This window comes from Canis lupus, chromosome 29 (assembly GCF_003254725.2).
Source record: "Canis lupus dingo isolate Sandy chromosome 29, ASM325472v2, whole genome shotgun sequence".
NCBI lineage: Eukaryota > Metazoa > Chordata > Mammalia > Carnivora > Canidae > Canis > Canis lupus.
Window position 1 is genome coordinate 25,888,861 of NC_064271.1, and position 17,869 is coordinate 25,906,729.

Below are 17,869 nucleotides of genomic sequence, written 5' to 3' on the forward strand. Positions count from 1 at the left end.
GCGACAAAAATTTTCATATCTCAATTGTCATATATTCTTTCCGACTAAGAATTGAAACCTTCTTATAATGAAACCCAGTGAAATGACTCATAAGTTGCTCTAAGAGTAATAGCAGTAAGGTTCTGACAGTATGCTTTCAAAATATATCCTCTAAATGTGGAATGTTCTGATATGTGAGTTCATTATAAAAGTTTTATACCTTGTAAAGCAGATATTTTGCTTTCTTATTTCCATTTTCCTAGTAATTACGTGTGTAGTGTATTTTCTAAATGCAAGCATAGATACATACTTAGACATATTAAAATATATTTCTAAAAGAAAATTTAAAAATAAGAAAATAAAAATAAATAAATTTCTACAGCTTTTGTATATATGTATTATATACACACACATATGCAAACAAACCATACACTCAATGCTCAAATATTTTGCAAAGAGATGGTGATGTGACTTATGAAGAGTGTAAGTAATACTTCAAAAGTCTGTGGTCCAATTGCCATTATCAGTTGTTAAACTCCGGGAAATCATGGGGTGTCCCCTGTTCCTTTTTTACTCTCCTGACTTCAAAGAATCTTCCTGGCAATCATTTAATACTAATATGGGAAAATGATTTTACATTTTCAAAGTAGCATTTATTTAAACACCCAAAAGCTTTTGTGATAAATATAGCATTTCTTGCCTATTTTACTGCTCTTTCTTCCTGTGGTGGCCACCTTGTCATAACTTGCACATAGATCTAATGGGTCTGACCCTCAGTCTGTTTTTATGCAAGTGCAGAGAAAGGAATTGGCATTTTCAGTGGATTGCAGTTTTCGTTGAAAGCTTATCATTTGCCACAGTGATTGGCATTAAAAGAATGCTATTTAAGTATTGGCTGAATGAATGGATGACCTATTATTATAGGTAGTTCCGTAACACATGGAAATTCATAGAAGATATGAATATAGTTAAATATCAGCACAGGTGAAGGTGGGTGAGTCAGGTTCTAATTTTCCCTTCAACAACTGTTCTGTTGTTTCCCAGCAACAACCACAGATTAAGCTCCTGGGAGCAGATTTGTTATACCCAGCTTGATTTCTAGGAAACTTATTCAACGATATAATTTGAACAACTAGGGCAAAAGACATAATTATTGCTATGGAGTCATTTGATTGAGCACTGGCACCAGAGTATTTAATATTAGGTATGATCAACTGTAGTCTAAGTTTAAATTTGATCCAGTTTCTCTGTACTCTTGCCCATTTTGAGTGTTATTAAAAAACATCCAGGACAATTTAGTGGAAATAAAATCTTATCTAAAGATTGATGCCATATTCGCTTGTTTATGTTATCCCTTGTGTAAATGGTTGGTTTATATTCTTCACAGTGTCCAAGAGAGATACTATTTCCTCCGGGAGGAAGTCTACTAGCACCTGGGAGAAAGAAACACAAAAGATCCACAGCTGTATATGGCTTGATTCTACACATATTTTTCTACTCCATATCAGGTCTCCTCCCTCTTTGTGGGGTGTGATAGACATGACATGATGGAAAGTTTGGGCAGAGGAGGGCATTGTTCACTCTTTCACCCTCATCGATTCATGCCCTGACAGAAAATCTCCAACAATATATTTAGCTAGGAAGAACAGCTAGAAAAGATTTGGTTGTGTTATTCTATGCTGCTAATTCTGCTTTATAACAGTGACTTGGAGAAGTAGATAAAGAACAGGCATTTCAATCTACACAGTAAACACAGTGACACATGTTACTGAGTCCACAGACATTTCATCAGTGGAAAAGAAAATCCCTCAAATTATTTCAAGGGTATTTCTTTCAGATTTGTGGTACAATGAAAAGACTTTATAACCAAGAGAGGTTTTTTTTTTCCCCTTTTACACTGTAGTCTTTAATATTTCCTTTCTACACAAAATATACTTTCTATTCCTGCTTCAACATTATGTAGATTCAGAAATTTAGGATACAAGAAGAAACTAATCAAAAAGAACATTCAACCTAATATTTTGTAGCCTAGACATAGGATTGATTAATTAAAGGAATGATTTATCAATTACAAGGCAAAGTGAAATAATAAGGGCAAAGGGAAGTATACATTGCATATACCCTGCGCTTTTGTGTGGGTAAAATATGGTGTGCCGGTACTCTTATCTTGATTAATTCCAAAATGCCTCTCTCACTTATTCCAGTGCCTCACCTCTTTTCTAATCACATTGACACGTGAACTTTTTTGTCCCTGCCAAGTGAGTTATTTGCAACGGCAATATTAATATATTTGAGCAGAATTGAATCAAGTCGCTTTCAAAAAAAGATACAACTATGGGGTCAAAGCACATATTATTTCAAGAAAGAACTGTGTATATTCGAGGTGAGAAAGGCCCACCCAGACTCAAACAAGGCTAAAACTGATTTGGAAATCATGAAAAGGAACAGCCTGGATTTAATGATGCTGTATGTACATAGGAGCCAGGAACAAGCTTCCCATTAAAGTTGAATGTATCATGGAAATTTACTTAAAGCATAATTATCAATCAAGATAGATCATTTCATAGGTACTCAACTGAAACCTAGAGGAAAATGTAAAAGGAAGGCTCAGAAATCATGGGTAACATCTAACATAGGGAGAATTTAAAAAAAAAAAGATACTTGCAACTTGTCAGTTCTAGAGATCACAAAAGACCAAGTCAAATAAAATTGCCTTTAGTTACAGTAAGAGAGAATTTCTATTGAATGTCAGGATATATTTCCCCCTTCTCTGAACTCTTAACAGCATGCATTGCCTGAATCAATCATTTGAGAATAAATTGAGTATCACTTGATAACTTAACTATTGCTTTATTAAAATGTTATTTTGCATCTTGTATCATGTTTTTAGTTTACCTTTTGATTGTGAGCTTGAGACCAAACGCTAATTATTTGATTGCTTAAAAGATATAGCTCAATTTCTTTTACAGATCAGCTTTCAAGGAAATTCACTTTTTATTTTATTGATTTGATCTTCACACCTGATGTCTTGAAAAATTAGAGAAGTAACTGTAGTCTTGAATGATCTAAGGTTGTCATGCTCAGAATCAGAGGAATGGACTACATGATCTCTTTGATGACCCAAGTGTTGTTTATAATATATAAGGTATGATTACCGGCCCCTTTAATGGCCTCTAAAAGAATAAAAATGGAGGGTTAAAAGTGTAATGAAATGCAAATGAAACTGTCCTGGAAACAGAACTGCATATTTTATTTGTTTCTTACAGAATCTAGGACATAGAGAGTGTTCACATTAAATACTATCAACAGTATTCTAGCTTTAAAATAATGGTGGAAATAATTTATAGTAGAATTGCAGTTACTAGTTTAAAATGAATGCTACCAAATATTTTGGAAACCAAATGAGGTTGTTATCAATTCCATATTAAGAAGAGTTCTAAATATCTTCTGTTCTCTTTCTTTTTGCTGCATTTCCTAGATATGTCACATGTTGAGTAGAATTTAAGCCTGTAGTTAACTTCACATACTTGCTGCACACCCAATTTAAAATCAAATATAGTTAAGGTTCAGGATTTATACTGAACACTTTCACCTAAGAGAGAGCTCTCTCTTTTTCTTCCCCAAAGATTTCTCTCTTTTAATGAGGAAGAAGTAAAAGATATTAAAAACTTATGATTTACAAAGTCCTTTTGACATTTACTCCATTTCAGGTAGATGGTGTTTTAGATAGCTTTTTTAAACAATGCATATTTGAGGTTGCACTTAATTAAATAAAAGCTGGAATAGTGCAGTCTAAATATCACTGGACTCGATGAGCTCTCATTTTGCTGTATCCACTCATTCTGTGCAGCACTTTGCACAAGTCACTTAACCCACCTGGGCTGAGATTTCCTCAACTGTAAATGAAGCCACTGGACTAGAACATCTTTGAGGTCTTTATCAATGCTGACATTGTGTAATTATAAGCTCCATAATTACCTTGAGCCTCAGTTTCCGCATTTAAGCAATGTGCTTTATTATAACACCTTCCATTTCTTTAGGTTTGTTTTGAGGATCGAAGTAATTAATTTTTTCAAAATCATACTTCGCTATTAAAAAACTGTTGCTATTGTCATCAGTCACAGCATTAATAGCAACTATAGAGGATACAAAGCTATGTGGAGACTATGGAGCAATACTGAAGTGCAATCAAATATTGTGTGATCTACTCTTTTTTAAAGACCTTTTTCAGATGAATTTGTCCTTTGACCAAGGTTTTTTTAGAAGAAACATCATGAGCAAAATGATAATTGGTCTTTTTAAATTTTTTTATTTATTTATTATTTATGATAGTCACACACAGAGAGAGAGAGAGAGAGGTAGAGACACAGGCAGAGGGAGAAGCAGGCTCCATGCACCGGGAGCCCGACGTGGGATTCGATCCCGGGTCTCCAGGATCACGCCCTGGGCCAAAGGCAGGCGCCAAACCGCTGTGCCACCCAGGGATCCCAATAATTGGTCTTAATAATGTCTGTCATACATGAGAAGCCTGCCGTCCAACAGAAGTCCTGTTTCATTAGATGATTCTACATTCACTGACCCCGTTTGTAATGAGAAATTAGCAAAAACTACCTATTAAGTTTCCACTACAGGTAGGGAGGGCATCTTGTTAAGCACTCTCAGGACATTGTTGCTATAAACATAAATTCTACCTTCAAAGAACTTATGATACATTTAGGAAAGAAAATAAATTTTGAAAAAAAAAATTGAAGTAAAAAGATGGCAGAGGGACATCTGGGTGGCTCCCTCAGCTAGGTGGATGACTCTTGATTTCAGCTTAGGCCATGATCTCAGGGTCCTGGGATGCTCAGTGGGAAGTCTGCTTCAGGATTCTTTCTGTCCCTCTGCAACCCCACCCCCACTCAAATAAATAAATAAATCTTAAAAAAAAAAAGATAGTAGAAAATATGCTTCAAGAGTATTCATTATGAGGGCAGCCCGGGTGGCTCAGTGGTTTAGCACTGCCTTCAGCCCAGGGCGTGATCCTGGAGACCTGGGATCAAGTCCCATGTCAGGCTCCCTGCATGGGCCTGCTTCTCCCTCTGCCTATGTCTCTGCCTCTGTATGTGTGTATGTGTCTCTCATGAATAAATAAATAAAATCTTTGAAAATAAAAAGTATTCATTATGATCTGGCCGGGGAATTTAATAGGAATTTGGTATAGAGGAGAAAAAGATTGCCTTAAGTTTAGGTGGTGGGTTAAGCTTTTATATTAGAAGTAGATTGTGTCTGTGTTGATAGAACTGATGAGGATAGTGTCTCAAATATTCCATGTGTTTCTCTGCTTCTCCTAGCTTCCTGTTTACTTAGATTGGAACCATGGAACCATGCTGGAGGGATAAGGGAGGAGGTGACTTGTGTATTTTCTAGGTGAGGGCAATTAGGTGTCAGTCAGGATCTTCCATCATTCTCCTTTTCTGCCTCATAGCCTGGAAGTAATCTGCTCCTCCAGGTGGTATAGCTACAGGACAGAGGGGAGCTACCCAAACTACCTGAGCCTTACCTGAAGGAGAGGAAAGTCTTAGTTGTATTAAAGCCACCGAGATTCTGTGTTTATGTGCAATAGCACATCACAAGAGTTACTCTAACATAAGGGATGGGAAGAATTTAATTAGGTAAAGAGAAAGGGGAAGATATTTGTAGACATTTGGGATAATGTAAAAACTTGTGTGGAGCTGGAAAATGGAAAAATATTCTCCAGGAATACTAACACATACACATATACTCACACATGCACACTCATACACACACACACACACACACACTCAATTGAAACAGCATATGTATGAGATATAATACTTTAACTTAGAAAGTAAATGGAAACAAATTGATGGAAATTTTATTGACAGATTAAAGAGCATGGGTTATATTTTATAGATTTCAAGAAAACAATGAAGACTCATTCCTGAGAAGCATAGAGAAGTTGCCAAAGAAGTACAAAAACTAAAAGAAGAGAGAGGCCAATTAAACCTTTAAATAGTTCATCAAAGAGGTGATAATCTAGCATATTGGAAATAGGAATGGGTGCAAAATGAGAGATACAAAAAAAAAAAAAAAAATATATATATATATATATATATATATATATATATATATATATATATATGAAAATACTCAAGGGGTGCTTGGGTGCAGTTGGTTAAGCTTCCGCCTTCGGCTCAGGTCATGATCCCAGGGTCCTGGTGTCCAACCCTGAGTCAGGCTCCCTGCTCAGTGGGGAGCCTGCTTCTCCCTCTCTCTGCTGCTGCTCCCCTGCTTATATTCTCTCTGTCAAATAAATAAATAAAAATTTTTAAAAAATTCAAATTGCTGTGCCATATCCTTTTACTATTAAGTTTTTGTGATAAATAATCATTGATTACTGTATTTAAATATTACATTCCTCCAGAATAAAATGGAAAATGTTATATCCAAGAAAAATATAACAAAAACATCAAAAATCTTTTCACTGAAGTTTAAGAATTTTAATAATACCCATTTATAAGTAGGGTGTGTACTATTGGGGAAATAAGTAAATTAATTACAAAAAATTTGGCAATTTTTTAATCTTTAGAAATAAAATAATATTTAGTATATACAATATTTATTTGAAACCACAAGCTTCAGCACCAAAATTTGGCATCCAAATGTTCCTTATTATAATAATTCAAAAAAACATATTTGTCTACAGTAAATATAGCACACTCACATTTATCCAAATCAATCAGAATTTTGACTGAATTGACTTTGAAAATGTCCTGCCATCCAAACATAAAATTCATCAATAAAATGGAAAACTCATTTCGAATTGAATAATAAGGGTCTTTTTAACACTCAGTGAAAAGAAAACGAGAGGCAAAATCGACTTTATTTTTAGGTCACCATTTTTTTTAAAGTTTGATTGTTTTTGCACCAACACACTCTATTTACTTTAGACTTACATATGTGGGGCTTTGCTTTTTCTTGACTAAAGTAAATATGTCACACATCTTAAATGGATATTTCTCATAGGAAATGAATCTGTGTAGAACTCTCTGAAATGGGCAGAGCAATTGGAGCGATGTGGCATATTAAAATGATTCTAAAGTAGTAGTAAAAGAGTACTATATGAAAATTCTACTTCCCTCACTCTTTTTTTTTTTTCTAAGTGTCTGATAAAAGTTACTGGACTCTCCGCCATCCAGAAATTGGATTCTGTCTAAGTTTACTATGCACCTCAGTAAGGAGGAGGGGAGACAGAACAAAACCTGTTCCTAAACCTTATTCAAATTGATGTGCTAAGCTAATACTAATCATATTGATATTGAGTACAAAATTTGTCTTTCAGGAGCATTATGGATAGAACAGTGTGTATCTAATATCTAAAACTTTACTTCACTTAAACTACCTCAGAAGGTAACTTTTAGTCCTTTTAGCATTCCAGAGGGAAAGTCTCTATATGGAACATAAATTTTAAAAGCCTCCAAGACCTACCTGAATGAAATAACAATGGTGAAATTTTAAGTGTGGATAATAGACAATAGAAGTGTTTAGGGAAGGTAATGTGCCTTCCTGCCCTTAAGCCTCATCATTGTGAAGGATAATTCTAAAATGAGTTGGCAGTTGGGTAGAGGAGGATGTGCTTTCTTCAGAATCATTACTAGAGCCTTGAGATTTAACTTCCTTTTCTTAAAGACTATTATATTTAACTCTCTACAGGAAGAGGATGGGGCAGATAGGAGGTCTAAACTCCTCACCATGTGAGGCTCATTTCCTGATGAAACACTGCTTCTTATTCAGTTCACTGAACCTACTTGAAAGTTTCCAAATTATTCAGTTTTACCTCTTTTCAGTCCACTAAGATTCCCCATGAATTTGTCTTCAGGTCGTTATTCTGATAAGACAAGAAATGTGCTTTACCTATAAGTTAAGTACATGCAGCCACACACACCTTCGGTGTACCAGAAATAGGAAGAGAACTTTTAAAATAGATGGAATGATACTCTACATGTTAGGTGTCCATTTGAAATAACCTTATAATAGCATGTTAATTTCCTCAGTTTCCCTCACTCTATTCTAACATAAAAAATCATCATTGGGATGTCTGGGTGGCTCAGTGGCTTAGCGCCTGCCTTTGGGCCAGGGTGTGGTCCTGGAGTCCCTGGTGGGGATCGAGTCCCACGTTGGGCTCCCTTCATGGGGCCTGCTCCTCCATCTGCCTGTGTCTATGCCTCTCTCTCTCTCTTTCTCTCTCTCAGGAATAAATAAATAAAATCTTTTTAAAAATCATCATTTATTTTTTTACAAAATAAAGGCATCACTGTAAAATAAAAAATTCTGCTACATTTCTACAAACTGAGCACCAAAGCCAAGAACCACACATGTAGATGTTGCTATGTTCAACTTTGTCCTCAAAGGCTTGGCTGCCTTCTAGAGAAGAACTAATTCACATTTTATGACTCTTTGAACAACAAGATTTCTTCAAAAATCCAAAAGTCTGGCATAAGATGACACTAAGTGCAAACACTCCTTAAATAAATTACCTCAAATATGCCTATTTAATTGGACTTGCAAACATACAAAAGATGGTGACTTGCCTCTACCGTTCAGGTATAGGCTGCTGCAGACCAAATTTTATAGTTTTTAATGGTTTCTTCAATTTAATCTGCTTCGTAAACTCATGAGAAAAACACAATCATTTTCATATTTTGATGTACACCCATCTATGGAGCTTTAAGATAGTTCACATATTGTGTGTTAATTTGAGACAAGTAAAATTTCCAAAATTGTCAAACTAGTCTCAGAATGCTCAGAATAAAGATCTGTGACTTTAGGAGTCGGGAAATGGAACTAGTGAGGCACTTGGTTTATTATGATTGAAAGGCTGAAGAAGGCTAAAATTGATTTTACTGGGAAACCAGAAATATCACAGATATAATTTTATCATAGAATGTAATGGGGTGCAGTAAATAAGAAAGAAAATCTACCACAAGGACTGCATAAGACAAATGAACAGGATTGTAACATTTTCTAAAGAATTCGATTAACTGAATACATTAAATATTTTTCCAAAGCAGTTAGAGCTGACACCTGCTGTTTAGTAGAGTGGTGTGGTTTGAAGCTTTTTACCTCTTTTCAGTAAGCTGAAGAAGTATAATATGTAATGAAAATCAAAGCATTTAAAATATTCAACTAGTCTGTTTGAAGACTTTATAATGTATAAAATTGGCTAATTTTTAAAATCAGTTTAAAAATAGGTCATCAAATGTTGTTAGACTGCTACATAGGCTTAACAATGTCCCATTTTCAAAAGGTATCCTGTTGTTTATAATTAAAATCTAACTAATATATTCACTTGAATTTAATGCCTGAAGAGAATGTTTCATTAAATTGATATATAGCTTAGACCTTTTTCTCTCAGAATAAATGAGACAGGAATTAACAAATTTAATGACACCGTAGAATTTCAGAGAAAAAAAAATATATATACACAAATGAATACATAACATTCTAAAATTTAGTAGATCATAGAGTCACCATGTAATAATTTTAAAAAGCCAAATAGCTGGGGAAGAGGAATTTAAAAGAATTTCAAACTTTTGTTAAGATTTCAAATTGGGATCTACCACTTGAAAAAAACATTTATCTTTGTATAAGCAGAGCATGTGACTGTGATCTAAAATCTTAGTTTTTCTGTAAATAACTCACCTACTTTCCCGAAAACAACATAATTTTCAATCGACGTTATTGAATACATTTTCCTTCTCAACATGTATTCTTAATTTGGCTTCTGCGATATTCCTCTTTGTAGTTGCCTCCTCTATTTGTCTGCTTGAGCTGCCATAGCAAAATACCACAGGCTGGGTGGCTTAAACAAGAGAAACTTGTATGTCACAGTTCTGGGGATGGAAATCCCAGATCACATTGCAGAGTCAGTATCTGGTGAGGACTCTCAGTGAGATGCAAATGTCCACCTTCTCACTGTGTCCTCCTTTGGCAGAGAGAGGGAGTGCTCTCATGTTTCTTCCTTTTCTTATAAGAGCACCACCCCTATTGGACTACAGACCCACCCCTATGACCCCTCCTCACAGGCCATATTTCCAAATATTGTCACATTAGGGATCAGAGCTTATAAATTCTGAGGAGACATGATTCAGTCTGTAACAACTCCCAATGTGCGAAATCTGTCCTGCGCTGTCTTTAATTTTGTCCCTGAGGACGTTGGTAACCAAACTCCAAAATGTCCTCCCATGATCCCTTGCTTGTGATAGTCACAACTTTTCATATGCCCTCCCATTTATACCAAGGTTGGTTTGTGTGACCAATGGAAGATGGCAGAAATGATGGTTTGCTGCCCCCAAGATTAGAGGAGAAAGACATTATGATTTTGATCTTGGTTGTTCTTCTTCTGTCCTAAATCACTTACTGCAAGGAAGCCAACTATCATATCACAAGAAGCTTTGTAGAGAGAAGCCATGTGGCAAAGAACTGAGATCTGAGACTTCTTGGAAGTGGATCCTCTAGCAACTATCAAAACTTTGGGCGATTGCAGGTCTAGCTGACAGCTTGACAGCAACTTCATGAGGGACACTGGGCCAAAAATACCTACCTAAGTTGCCCTTGGATTCCTGAACTTCAGAAGTCACAAAATAATATGTTTTCATTGTAACTTTAACCTCCTTCTTCAGAATATATATTATCACAAAACATTAAAAAAAAACCCTCATGATCTGGCCCTGTCCTACTCATCCAAATTTATCTTTTGACAACTCTTCTTCATTCTTCTCTCCCTTATTTTCCCATGGTACAAAACTGCCAAGATGAAATCCAGGAATGTGCCATGATTCTTTTAGCAAGAGCTACTTCCTTTGCTCAAGGAAGACTCACCCCTTCCTTATCTGGTCAAATTCTATTTATGTCTCAAGACTCAGTTCCATTGCTGCTGTTTGTAGATAATACTCTATGTTGCAAATGCAGGATTATTTCCTTTTTTTAATGGCTGAATAATATCTATCATGTCTTCCTTATCTATTCATCCATCAATGGACACCTAAAGTGGTTTCCATATCTTGGCTACTGTGAAATATACTGCAAACCTTCCCAGATCCTCTAATTTGGAAGAGTTGCTTATTTTATGTACACTCACATTGACCAGACTTTCCATCAAATAGAGTGCCTGTCATGTACATAGTCTATTAAGTTTGTCTAACTCATTATTTTGTAGGCTTCCTTATCACAGATTCTTTATCACAATGTAAATAAACATTTACTTAGAGAAGGAAGGATGGAGAGAGGACACAATTCCAAGATAGCAGATATTATAGAGATTGAAGTGTTAGTGACAATTTTTTTTTCAATGCTAAGGTCAATAATAACCTGTGGTAATCAGTAATAAATTTATTAAAATTTATGTCTGAAAAATAATTTTACGGTGAAAAATATACTGCTTTTCTTCTTTGCTTTTATTGTAATATTTTAAATTCTAAAATCATCTAATAGTCATATCTTTCTATATTGTGTATTAATCCAAATTTATAATTAATTTTGAAATTGAATTAAAATTTGGAGCTATGAAAAATGTCATTAATTTCATTTTTATCTAATAAAACCTATATGAATTTTTACTTTTATAACTTTAATTAGAAATTCTCAAGTAAGTAGTTATAAAAATGTTCTGTATATTGTGTAGTGTCAGTGATCTGTCACTGATATGTACTTCCAAGGGCTGCATATAACACAAGAAGGGAAGGAAATGCCCATCTAGCCTAATTTAAAGAAGAAAACAACTGTCTCTCCAGATACTTAAACTGAGATAAAACCTTTTTCCTGTATCTCTCTTAGATGACTAGAAAGTCAAGCATTCTGGTACCTAGAATCTGATTTTGATACGTGGGAAGAACTTTTAACTCCTGAAAAAATGATTCCTTTCTTTTCTTTAAAGATTTTATTCATTTATTTAAGAGAGGGAGAGAGAGAGAGAGAGAGAGAGAGAGAGCATGCAAGTAGTGGGGTGGGCATATTATGAGGAAGAAGCAGACTTCCCAGTGAGCAAGAAGCCCAGGGAGCCCAATGCAGGGCTCAATCTCAGGACCTCAAGACCATGACCTGAGCCAAAGGTAGACTCTTAACTGGCTAAGCCATCCAGGTGCCCCCAAAATGGTTTATTTCTTGATACATAAAATGTGTTTTCTTTTAAAAGATTTATTTTTTTAGAGAGAGAGAGCACATGTGAATGAGTGAGGGGAGGAGCAGAGGGAGAGATTCCTGAAGCAAACTCCCTACTGATGTTGAAACCTATCTCAAAGCTCAATCTCACCACATGAGAAGATGGTCTGAGCCAAAACCAAGAGCTTGCCTCTTAGAGCTGAGCCATCCAGATGCCCCAAAATGAATTTTAAAAGAGAAAATACAGGGCAGCCCTGGTGGCTCAGCAGTTTAGAGCCACCTCCAGCCCAGGGCATGACCCTGGAGACCAGGGATCAAGTCCCACGTCGGGCTCCCTGCATGGAGCCTGCTTCTCCTTCTGCCTATGTCTCTGCCTCTCTCTCTCTGTGTCTCTCATGAATAAATAAAATAAAATCTTAAAAAAAAATAAATCCTACATGTTTTGTCAAATATCTAATGAGTTGTAATAAATTAAAAGTTAAAATACAGGCAAAATCTATGCATTTATTCTTAGGAAAATGGTAAACATTTCCATTTAAAATATGCTTTTCTTAACTACAACTGCCAATATACCATTAACCAGTAGATGTTTCACATTTGTAAATCCTAAAGAAACAGTAGAAAACATACATATAGAAAGAAATAAATAGGGAAAAGAGAAAGAGAGAAGAAAGAGAGAGAGAGAAAGTAGTAAGGAATTGAGGGTATTATAAGAGGTGTTACTTTGTAATGGAGACCGATCGTAATTCTTATGTACCTCGAAAAAATCTAGAAACTCAGTTTATTTCTATTCCTCTACCCTTATCTCTGAATACCCACATTGCTTTTAATAGTTCACATTATAGGAGTGCCCACATAGCTCAGTCAGTTGAGCAATGAACTCTTGATTTTGGCTCAGGTTGTGATCTCAGGGTTATGGGATCGAGCACCAGGTCAGGCTCTATGAGCTCACTGTGGAGTCTGCTTGAGATTCTCTCTCTTCCTCTCCATCTGCCCCTCACCCCTGCTCATGTTCACTCTCTCTCTTTCTCTAAAATAAATAAATAAATAAATAAATAAATAAATAAATAAATAAATACTTTTTAAAAATAGTTCACATTATAATACATCAGCCTTAATTTGCCTTATTGTGATATATACAGGATAATACATCACAATGATATTGTACAGGGGATCCCTGGGTGGTGCAGTGGTTTTGCGCCTGCCTTTGCCTCGGGGTGTGATCCTGGAGTCCCGGGATCAAGTCCCACATCAGGCTCCCTGCATGGAGCCTGCTTCTCCCTCTGCCTGTGTCTCTGCCTCTCTCTCTCTCTGTGTCTCTCATCAATAAATAAAATAAAATCTTTAAAAACAAAACAAAACAATGATATTGTACAATAATCTTTCCTGTCCTTTACTAATGGCATGCTTGGACTGTACATATGCCATGTACATATGCTTTTCCAATATTAATAGTGTCAAAGCCATGGGGAAAATTAAAGCACAATAAGGGATTCATTTAATAAATATGTATTAAGTGTTCATTAAGTGTAAGGCACTGTTTTGGATGCTTGGGACATATCAATGGACAAAACAAAATGAAGATTAATGTTTTTAAAAGAGCTTATCTTAGTCCATGTATCTTGGTGTCACAGAAAAAGGTATTAGGAGTGAAGGAAGTAGAAATTGGTTGGATCCTGGATGTATTTTAAAGTTAGAACTGGTAAGATTTCCTGATGAATTGGGTATAGGATATGATGGAAATGGGGGAGTCAAGGATGACTCCAAGCTTCTTGGGCTGAGCAATTGGTAGAATGGATTTGCCATCAAACTGAATTGGTAAAATGCTGGGAAAACAGATTAAAGAATGAACATCATCAGTTACTTTAATTTAAAACATCTATTTTACATCCAAGTTGAGACATCAAAGGAGTAGTTGAATATATGAGTCTGGATTATGAGGAAGAAGTCTGGACTAGAGCCATAAATTAGTAAATTATTAACATCTATATGCTCTTAAAAATCATGAGACTGGATGAGATCACCAGGATGATGCGTGTAGATAAAGAAGTACATAGGAACAAAGAAAGAGCCTTACTTAGGAAAAACCACTATTAAGAGACGATGGAGAAGGGGAGAATCCAGCAAAAGCTGAGAAATAGTGAATAGAAAAAGAAAACAAGAGAATATGTGATCTTAAAGGCCTAGTAAAGAAAATGTGTCAAGGATTCATTGTCACATTGCTGGAAGATCAAGTAAGGGAAAGGCAATTGCATTGAGTATTGTGAATATTATTGGTAATATTACTATGAACTCTTTGGAAAAACAGGTGGAGGACAGTGAAACTATTCTGTGTGACAGTGTAATTGTGAATATATGTCACTATACATTTGTCAAATTAATAGAATGTGCAGCACAAGTGTAACCAATAGACTTTGGTTACTGATATTACATCAGTATTTATTATATCAGCATTGACTTACCAATTCTAAGGAATTTACTTCACTAATGCAAAATGTTAATAATAGGAGAAATAGGGAGGAGGCCACATCTGAGAACTGTACTTCTTACTCCATTTATATGTAGACATGAAACCAAATAAAGTGTTTGTGTACCTATATATGTGTGTATATATATATGTGTGTGTGTGTGTGTGTGTGTATGCATATATATCCATATATATGGATTTTAAGCCAACTAGATTTTTTACATATTAAATAATGTTTTACTAGTAGTAGTATTGTATATCACAATCGCTTTAATTAAAGGAAATGGAGATTTCTTGATCAAAGAGTACAAACTTTCAATAATAAAATGAATAAAAAAATAAATAAAATGAATAAATTCTAGAGATCTAACGTATAGCACGTTGACTACTAACTAAAAATATTTTAGTATATGCTTGAAAGTTGTTAAGTGAGTAAATCTTAAATATTCTCACCACACACACACAAATGTAATTATGTGAGGTGATGGAGATGTTAACTAACCCTACTGTGGTAATAATTTTGCCATGTATATGTGCATCAAATCATCACGTTGCTCACCTTAAACTTACACAATGTTATATGTCCATTATATCTCAATAAAGTGGGAAACAAAAAAAACCCCAACAAAATAACAAAACTGTGTGACACTTGAGGAGTCCAATCCAAAAACAAATATTACTGGTGAAATTGTCAGATATGTCACTTCTGCTCCCTAATAAATATCATTTTCATTAATTTTTTTATAGTTCCAAAACTAAATATATCTACTTTCTGCATTTAGTTAGTATATTACACAATTCATATCTCAGTCTTGAAATGTAGCTAGACACTTATATCCTTTACAAATGGCTGCTAATGATTATGTTAAATGCTTAATTTTTAATGGACTATAATTTCAGTAGTTACAGTAAAAAAAAACACATATGTTCTCTAGAGATAAAAGGATCAGAGAGTTCAGATCTTATACATTACTGCCATAAAGCTTCTTGTGACCCTTTCGGTACAAGTGGTAATCTTAGGATGATAATGACTCTGTGTAAGACCAGAGTGCTCCACGTTCAGTATAACTGCCGAGTATAAAAGAACTTTTCTCTGTACATATCTGCAAAAATACATTTATTGACATTTTTAGCTTTGAATCCTGTACCTCCAATGTAAATGATAGCATGATATTGACAGCCGGGTAGGAAGATATGCCATTAAACACAGTGTGAGATAGAAGTGTTGAAAACTGATGGGGAAAAAAAGAGAGAAAGAGGAAAGCAAAGTGATCCAAAAGTGCTGCCTGAGTAAGGTGTTTCAGTTGGCCTGATTCTTCTGATTCATGACTCTTGTCCCAACCACTTTCACTCTGAAAAGTGTTTCAGTTTGGACATTAAGTGGCATGGTCACTCAGTGGTCAGATATTGCTGTCTTACAGAAGGAAGGTACTGCTAAGGATGGATATTTATAGCTTTTGTCCTATAGTAGTTACATAGAGAGTTGTCTATTGCACATTAGTCATCTGACACTGGATACTCATTCTGTTATTTTCTAAAGCTACTCTACATAAACGGGGCTAAACTTCACAGACAGAGCAGTAACTGAAACCCTCACACCACTATATAAACAGAGGGTGAAGCCAAAGGAAATAGACCGAAAGTGATTAGCTTATGAATTTTGCCATCAGATGTTTACTCTGACTTCTCACGGAAGAATTATAGCTTCACACAACCACAAAGTCATTTTCATTATTTCCAAGGAAAAAATTGGTGGGATTTTTTTTTTTTCCAGAGGAAGCTCAGCCTAAATTAGTCTGATTCACAGGGGTCTTCTTTCCTACCAACAATCTCCGGAGTGTCCTTTCAAAGTGCACCAGGTGGTCATTTTACCCATAATGAAAGCACTTAAAAGTAGTTGGAACTTTGTCTCCAATACAAAGTTCAATTTGGTCTCTTTTTTTTTGTATGTATTTTTTTATTGGAGTTCAATTTGCCAACATATAGCATAACACCCAGTGCTCATCCCGTCAAGTGCCCCCCTCAGTGCCCGTCACCCAGTCACCCCAACCCCCCGCCCACCTCCCTTTCCACCACCACTCCCTTTCCACTCCCTTCTGCCTCCATAACTCCCTATCACAGAGTTCGGAGTCTCTCATGTTCTGTCTCCCTTTCTGATATTTCCCACTCATTTTCTCTCCTTTCCCCTTTAATCCCTTTCACTATTTTTTATATTCCCCAAATGAATGAGACCATATAACGTTTGTCCTTCTCCGATTGACTTATTTCACTCAGCATAATACCCTCCAAGTCCATCCATGTTGAAATGGTGAGTATTTATCGTTTCTAATGGCTGAGTAATATTCCATTGTATACATAGACCACAGCTTATCTATTCATCTTTTGATGGACACCGAGGCTCCTTCTACAGTTTGGCTATCGTGGCCATTGCTGCTAGAAACACCGGGGTGCAGGTGTCCCCGCGTTTCACTGCATCTGTATCTTTGGGGTAAATCCCCAGCAGTGCAATTGCTGGGTCATAGGGCAGGTCTATTTTTAACTCTTGGAGGAACCTCCACATGGTTTTCCAGAGTGGCTGCACCAGTTCACATTCCCACCAACAGTGCAAGAGGGCTCTCCTTTCTTCACATCCTCTCCAACATTTGTTGTTTCCTGCCTTGTCAATTTTCCCCCATTCTCACTGGTGTGAGGTGATATTTCATTGTGGTTTTGATTTGTATTTCCCTGATGGCCAGTGATGCAGAGCATTTTCTCATGAGCTTCTTGGCCATGTCTATGTCTTCCTCTGTGAGATTTCTGTTCATGTCTTTTGCCCATTTCATGATTGGATTGTTTGTTTCTTTGCTGCTGAGTTTGATAAGTTCTTTATAGATCTTGGATACTAGCCCTGTATCTGATACGTCATTTGCAAATATCTTCTCCCATTCTGTAGGTTGTCTTTTAGTTTTGTTGACTGTTTCTTTTGTTGTGCAGAAGCTTTTTATCTTGATTAAGTCCCAATAATTCTTTTTTGCTTTTGTTTCCTTTGCTTTCATAGAAGCATCTTGCAAGAATTCGGTGCGGCCAAGTTCAAAAAGGGTGTTGCCTGTGTTCTCCTCTAGGATTTTGATGGATTCTTGTCTCACATTTAGATCTTTCATCCATTTTAAGTAGACTTTTTATTTTTTTTTCTAACAGTTTCATCCAAAAGTAATTCAGTAAACGAAGAGACAGTTTTGGAAGATTAAAAAATCTTTTATGTTAAATGCAGGTCTAAATTTT

At 35.7% G+C, this 17,869-nt stretch overlaps 1 long non-coding RNA gene across 1 annotated transcript in view; it reads right to left on the bottom strand.

The window, feature by feature from the left end:
- Nucleotides 1-5,835: 5,835 nt before the first annotated feature.
- The window catches only part of LOC112678636 (uncharacterized), a 90,460-nt gene continuing 78,426 nt past the window's right edge, over nucleotides 5,836-17,869 (bottom strand). Inside the window, exon 3 of the long non-coding RNA XR_007407202.1 lies at nucleotides 5,836-6,285. This is a non-coding gene — a long non-coding RNA (uncharacterized LOC112678636). The remainder of the gene's footprint in view (nucleotides 6,286-17,869) is intronic.